The following is an 8,305-nucleotide window of genomic DNA, read 5'->3' on the forward strand; positions in this document are numbered from 1 at the left end:
CTCTTTCCCCTCTCTTTAGGCTGGCTCTCTCTCTCTCTCAAACACAACCACTCTCTCTTTCCCCTCTCTTTAGGCTGGCTCTCTCTCTCTCTCTTTCTCAAACACAACCACTCTCTCTTTCCCCTCTCTTTAGGCTGGCTCTCTCTCTCTCTCTCTCTCTCTCTCAAACACAATCACTCTCTCTTCCCCTCTCTTTAGGCTGGCTCTCTCTCTCTCTCTCTCTCAAACACAATCACTCTCTCTTCCCCTCTCTTTAGGCTGTCTCTCTCTCTCTCTCAAACACAACCACTCTCTCTTTCCCCTCTCTTTAGGCTGTCTCTCTCTCTCTCTCTCTCTCAAACACAATCACTCTCTCTTCCCCTCTCTTTAGGCTGTCTCTCTCTCTCTCTCTCTCTCTCAAACACAATCACTCTCTCTTTCCCCTCTCTTTATGCTCTCTCTCTCAAACACAATCACTCTCTCTTTCCCCTCTCTTTAGGCTCTCTCTCTCTCTCAAACACAATCACTCTCTCTTCCGCTCTCTTTAGGCTGTCTCTCTCTCTCTCTCTCTCAAACACAATCACTCTCTCTTTCCCCTCTCTTTAGGCTACCCCTCTCTCTCTCCTTCCTTCCACTGCGGTTTCCTGCAATCATCCAGGGCCTGTCCTGCCAAGATATAGCCAGTAACTCCCGCTTCCAACTGTACACGTATTCTCTTTTCTCTCTCCCCTTCCTCTTAACGTCTATGTTGAGATCACTGTGTATTCCCCATTTCCCCAATCTCCGCAGACACATTTGATAAATCCCGATTCATCTCAAATAACGGCCACACAGCAGGCTATAACAGTAAAATGACATCGGTTAACTAACATACCAGCTGTTTTAGTCGATTTGTTACCGGAAAGAAGAAAGAGGAAGCCCCTCCGCTGAAAGTACAAACTGTTCTATTCACAATAACATCCGGACGGTTTTAAATGTAAATTTTTTATTTTTCTTAACTAACGGTTTTTTCGTTTACCTCTTTGTTCGCTTCCATGTTCGCGCACCGGCCCCTCGACGTGGTACAGGGTGTGAAGTCTGGTCTGTAGATGAGCGAGAGAGAGCAGCACATAGTAGAGCACACAAAGCAACGGGACGGGACCCGAGGACCGAGCACTGCAAAGACAATCGCGAGACTTCTTGTGATCTCGTCTATCACCTCGGCAGTCTATAGATTGTAGAACCGGGAAGGTAGCTGCAGCTCAATATGGGTATTTGATGTATTATATTTTATTTAACATTTATTTAAACTAGGCAAGTCCGTTTAGAACAAATTCTTATTTACAATGACGGCCTACCCCGGCCAATTTGACGAAAGCTGGATCCCATCTAGTCATACCCTCCTTATGGCGACCGGAGTGTGGGCGAATGGGTGTGTCGAAAGGAAAGTGGTGGGCGTGTGGAAAGGAGAGCTTTCTGCTATAGGTTACATGGTTTTGATTGAGCGCTGTGTTTTTTTTCTTCCGTTTCTTACCACGCAGCTTCCATGCATTGAGCTTCCATACGGCGAGAGTTTGGACTTCTGTTCTGAAGCCAGAGGATGAGTGTGCATCTTATTTCACTGTTTTACACAAAGTATTATAAATGTGCAGTTATAAAACGGATTGTTTATGTTTTATTAGAAGTACTGGGTGATGGTTACTGTCAGACTGTTCTCATAGACTAGATGTAACATAGTAAACGTAAATCCAGGATAGAATGATATGGGAACATAGTAAATGTAAATCCAGGATAGATTGATATGGTAACATAGTAAATGTAAATCCAGGATAGATTGATAGGGTAAGTATGATATGGTTAGATAAGACAGAAGGTTACTTAAGGCAGAAACGAAAGGAGGTTGGTTGTGAACATCTAGCCACCCAGAGGTTGCATGTCCAAGTCTCATCCTGGACAACGTTAGCATTTTAGCTAATCAGAAACTTTGCAGCTACTTACGGTTTGTCTACTTTGTAACTACTTAGCATGTTAGCTAACCTTTCCCCTGACCTAACTTCTAACCAACCTTAACCCCAACGCCTAACTAACGTTTTGCCACCTAGCTAACATTAGCCACAAGAAATTTGGAATTTGTAACATATAAATTATGATGGACATCCACAAATGAATATATACCATACTAAACGTAACATATCATACTAAATGGAGTGTCTCGGACCGTCACCCTGATACTACATTGAACTAAAATATAAATGCAACATGCTATGATTTTACTGAGTTTCAGTTCATACAAGGAAATCAGTCAATTGAAATAAATGCATTAGGCCCAAATCTATGGATTTCACATGACTCAAATCAAATCAAAGTTTATTTGTCACGTGTGCCAACCTTACAGTGAAATGCCGAATACAACAGGTGTAGTAGACCTTACAGTGAAATGCCGAATACAACAGGTGTAGTAGACCTTACAGTGAAATGCCGAATACAACAGGTGTAGTAGACCTTACAGTGAAATGCCGAATACAACAGGTGTAGTAGACCTCACAGTGAAATGCCGAATACAACAGGTGTAGTAGACCTCACAGTGAAATGCCGAATACAACAGGTGTAGTAGACCTCACAGTGAAATGCCGAATACAACAGGTGTAGTAGACCTTACAGTGAAATGCCGAATACAACAGGTGTAGTAGACCTTACAGTGAAATGCCGAATACAACAGGTGTAGTAGACCTTACAGTGAAATGCCGAATACAACAGGTGTAGTAGACCTTACAGTGAAATGCCGAATACAACAGGTGTAGTAGACCTTACAGTGAAATGCCGAATACAACAGGTGTAGTAGACCTTACAGTGAAATGCCGAATACAACAGGTGTAGTAGACCTTACAGTGAAATGCCGAATACAACAGGTGTAGTAGACCTTACAGTGAAATGCCGAATACAACAGGTGTAGTAGACCTTACAGTGAAATGCCGAATACAACAGGTGTAGTAGACCTTACAGTGAAATGCCGAATACAACAGGTGTAGTAGACCTTACAGTGAAATGCCGAATACAACAGGTGTAGTAGACCTTACAGTGAAATGCCGAATACAACAGGTGTAGTAGACCTTACAGTGAAATGCCGAATACAACAGGTGTAGTAGACCTTACAGTGAAATGCCGAATACAACAGGTGTAGTAGACCTTACAGTGAAATGCCGAATACAACAGGTGTAGTAGACCTTACAGTGAAATGCCGAATACAACAGGTGTAGTAGACCTTACAGTGAAATGCCGAATACAACAGGTGTAGTAGACCTTACAGTGAAATGCCGAATACAACAGGTGTAGTAGACCTTACAGTGAAATGCCGAATACAACAGGTGTAGTAGACCTTACAGTGAAATGCCGAATACAACAGGTGTAGTAGACCTTACAGTGAAATGCCGAATACAACAGGTGTAGTAGACCTTACAGTGAAATGCCGAATACAACAGGTGTAGTAGACCTTACAGTGAAATGCCGAATACTACAGGTGTAGTAGACCTTACAGTGAAATGCCGAATACTACAGGTGTAGTAGACCTTACAGTGAAATGCTGAATACAACAGGTGTAGTAGACCTTACAGTGAAATGCCGAATACAACAGGTGTAGTAGACCTTACAGTGAAATGCCGAATACTACAGGTGTAGTAGACCTTACAGTGAAATGCTGAATACAACAGGTGTAGTAGACCTTACAGTGAAATGCCGAATACAACAGGTGCAGTAGACCTTACAGTGAAATGCCGAATACTACAGGTGTAGTAGACCTTACAGTGAAATGCTGAATACAACAGGTGTAGTAGACCTTACAGTGAAATGCCGAATACAACAGGTGTAGTAGACCTTACAGTGAAATGCCGAATACAACAGGTGTAGTAGACCTTACAGTGAAATGCTTTCTTACAGACTCTAACCAATAGTGCGAAAAAATAAATGTGTGTGTGTGTGTAGGTAAGTAAAGAAATAAAAACAACAGTAGAAAGATATTTGAAAATAAGAGTAGCAAGGCTATACACAGACACCGGTTAGTCAGGCTGATTGAGGTAGTATGTACATGTAGGTATGGTTAAAGTGACTATGCATATATGATGAACAGAGAGTAGCAGAAGCGTAAAAAGAGGGGTTGGCGGGTGGTGGGACACAATGCAGATAGCCCGGTTAACCAATGTGCGGGAGCACTGGTTGGTCGGGCCAATTGAGGGTGTATGTACATGAATGTATAGTTAAAGTGACTATGCAAATAAGATAAACAGAGAGTAGCAGCAGCGTAAAAGAGGGGGGGACACACACACACAATGCAAATAGTCCGGGTAACCATTGGTTACCTGTTCAGAAGTCTTAAGGCCTGGGGGTGAAAACTGTTGAGAAGCCTTTTTGTCCTTGACTTGGCACTCCGCTACCGCTTGCCATGCGGTAGTAGACAGAACAGTCTATGACTGGGGTGGCTGGGGTCTTTGACCATTTTTAGGGCTGGGAATATAGATATGCATTCAGTTGGTCACAGATACCTTGGATCAGAAAACCAGTCGTTATCTGGTGTGATCACCATGTGTTTAATGCATTGTGACACTAAACAGTAGACCCCTTCTTCCATAGAGTTGATCAGGCTGTTGATTGTGGAATGTTGTTCCACTCCTCTTCATTGGCTGTTGAGTGGAACAACATTCCACTCCTCTTCATTGGCTGTTGAGTGGAACAACATTCCACTCCTCTTCATTGGCTGTTGAGTGGAACAACATTCCACTCCTCTTCATTGGCTGTGTGAAGTTTCTGGATATTGGTGGGAAGTGGAACACGCTGTCATATATGTCGATCCAGAGCATCCCAAACATGCTCAATGGATGACATGTCTGGTGAGTATGTAGGCCGTGGATGAACTGAGACATGTTCAGCTTCCAGGACTTGTGTCCAGATCATTGCGACATGGGGCCGTGCGTTATCCTGCTGAAACATAAGGTGATGGAGGCGGATGAATGGCATGACAACGGACCTCAGGATCTCTGTGCATTGAAATTGGCAACAATAAAATCCAATTGTGTTTGTTGTCCGTAGCTTACGCCTGCCTATACCTTAACCCCACCGCCACCATGGGGCACTCGGTTCACAACGTTGACATCAGCAAACCGCTCGAACACACGACGTCATACACGCTGTCTGCCATCTACCCGGTACAGTAGAAACCAGGAGTCCACTCCTCCATACACGCTGTCTGCCATCTACCCGGTACAGTAGAAACCAGGAGTCCACTTCTCCATACACGCTGTCTGCCATCTACCCGGTACAGTAGAAACCAGGATTAATAGTGAAGAGCCCTACAGAGTGGCAGTGACCATCGAAGGGGGGCATTTACCCACTGAAATCGGTTACAATGCCGAACTGCAGTCAGGTCAAGACCCCTGGTGTGACAGTTTGTGCAGAAACCCTCAGTTTCATCAGCTGTCCAGGTGGCTGGTCTCAAGACGATCCCACAGTAGAAGAAGCCGGATGTGGAGGTCCTGGGCTGGCGTGGTTACAAGTGGTCTGCCGGTTGTGAGACTGGTTGGACGTACTGCCAAATTCTCAAAAACGATGTTTTGGAAATTGGTACTGTACTAACCTGGTATATTTATGTTAAGTATTATGTTTACCAATAGATGGCAGTATTGACTCAATCCTAAAATACTACATAGATGTCGATGAGGATAGCTATGGAGGACAGCGTTGGATTTGTTTGCCACGCATTCGACCGAGAGTTTGGCGCGCGACGCCGGATGCGAGACTCAAGTGAGCGGTGGAAGATTCTGGAGGATGGATTCCCTGGATACGGGAACAAATTATTAACTGTGTCCGGGGAGAGAGAATCGGAAAAGATGGCTTTGGCAACAATAGGTTCGCTACCACTAGTTGATCCTACAAATCAGGAATGAGAGGAGTACTGTGAAATAATGGATGTTTTGTTTGCTGCTAATGAAATAACTGATGCCGCTAAACAGAAATCCATACTCATACGCATTGTCGGTGGACAAACATGCAACTCAATGAGAAAACCTGTTGCGCCCTGATAAACCATTCATAGAAATGCGCTGGCTTCAAAGAAGGGGAAGCAGCCAATAAACTGTTATCGTTGCTAAGGCCAACACATAGCGTCTGACTGTAAATTCAAACATGACAAGTGTGATGCATGTGGGATGATAGGACATTGCGAGGGCGTGCCGCAATAAGAAAACGCAACGGGTTACAGAAAAGAGAACGGACAGAGAACCAAATACCTCGTGACGCTCTAACCACCACTCAAATCAAGTAACAGAGTGAAAAGTGAGTGCGCAGACGCAGAGCAAGCGTTCTCAACGTACAGGGAGCTAATATGAAAAAGGTGACGCTTTCTAAATCTATTTTTACTTTGTCATTATGGGGTATTGTGTGAAGATTGATGAGGAACACAAACAATTCACCGTGAAGACAGGACACCAGTTAATGACCGGTACGATGCACCATAGTTGAAGACACTGCCTGGTAATGACCGGGACGATGCACCATAGTTACTCTGCCTGGTAATGACCGGTACGATGCACCATAGTTGAAGACACTGCCTGGTAATGACCGGTACGATGCACCATAGTTACACTGCCTGGTAATGACCGGTACGATGCACCATAGTTGAAGACACTGCCTGGTAATGACCGGTACGATGCACCATAGTTACACTGCCTGGTAATGACCGGGTACGATGCACCATAGTTGAAGACACTGCCTGGTAATGACCGGGTACGATGCACCATAGTTGAAGACACTGCCTGGTAATGACCGGTACGATGCACCATAGTTGAAGACACTGCCTGGTAATGACCGGTACGATGCACCATAGTTGAAGACACTGCCTGGTAATGACCGGTACGATGCACCATAGTTGAAGACACTGCCTGGTAATGACCGGTACGATGCACCATAGTTGAAGACACTGCCTGGTAATGACCGGTACGATGCACCATAGTTACACTGCCTGGTAATGACCGGTACGATGCACCATAGTTGAAGACACTGCCTGGTAATGACCGGTACGATGCACCATAGTTGAAGACACTGCCTGGTAATGACCGGTACGATGCACCATAGTTACACTGCCTGGTAATGACCGGGTACGATGCACCATAGTTGAAGACACTGCCTGGTAATGACCGGTACGATGCACCATAGTTGAAGACACTGCCTGGTAATGACCGGTACGATGCACCATAGTTACTCTGCCTGGTAATGACCGGTACGATGCACCATAGTTGAAGACACTGCCTGGTAATGACCGGTACGATGCACCATAGTTGAAGACACTGCCTGGTAATGACCGGTACGATGCACCATAGTTGAAGACACTGCCTGGTAATGACCGGGTACGATGCACCATAGTTACTCTGCCTGGTAATGACCGGTACGATGCACCATAGTTGAAGACACTGCCTGGTAATGACCGGTACGATGCACCATAGTTACACTGCCTGGTAATGACCGGTACGATGCACCATAGTTGAAGACACTGCCTGGTAATGACCGGTACGATGCACCATAGTTGAAGACACTGCCTGGTAATGACCGGTACGATGCACCATAGTTACACTGCCTGGTAATGACCGGGTACGATGCACCATAGTTGAAGACACTGCCTGGTAATGACCGGTACGATGCACCATAGTTGAAGACACTGCCTGGTAATGACCGGTACGATGCACCATAGTTGAAGACACTGCCTGGTAATGACCGGGACGGTGCACCATAGTTGAAGACACTGCCTGGTAATGACCGGTACGATGCACCATAGTTACTCTGCCTGGTAATGACCGGTACGATGCACCATAGTTGAAGACACTGCCTGGTAATGACCGGTACGATGCACCATAGTTGAAGACACTGCCTGGTAATGACCGGTACGATGCACCATAGTTGAAGACACTGCCTGGTAATGACCGGGTACGATGCACCATAGTTACTCTGCCTGGTAATGACCGGTACGATGCACCATAGTTGAAGACACTGCCTGGTAATGACCGGTACGATGCACCATAGTTACACTGCCTGGTAATGACCGGTACGATGCACCATAGTTGAAGACACTGCCTGGTAATGACCGGTACGATGCACCATAGTTGAAGACACTGCCTGGTAATGACCGGTACGATGCACCATAGTTACACTGCCTGGTAATGACCGGGTACGATGCACCATAGTTGAAGACACTGCCTGGTAATGACCGGTACGATGCACCATAGTTGAAGACACTGCCTGGTAATGACCGGTACGATGCACCATAGTTGAAGACACTGCCTGGTAATGACCGGTACGATGCACCATA

This window comes from Oncorhynchus kisutch, unplaced genomic scaffold (genome assembly GCF_002021735.2).
Source record: "Oncorhynchus kisutch isolate 150728-3 unplaced genomic scaffold, Okis_V2 scaffold1224, whole genome shotgun sequence".
NCBI classification, from domain to species: domain Eukaryota; kingdom Metazoa; phylum Chordata; class Actinopteri; order Salmoniformes; family Salmonidae; genus Oncorhynchus; species Oncorhynchus kisutch.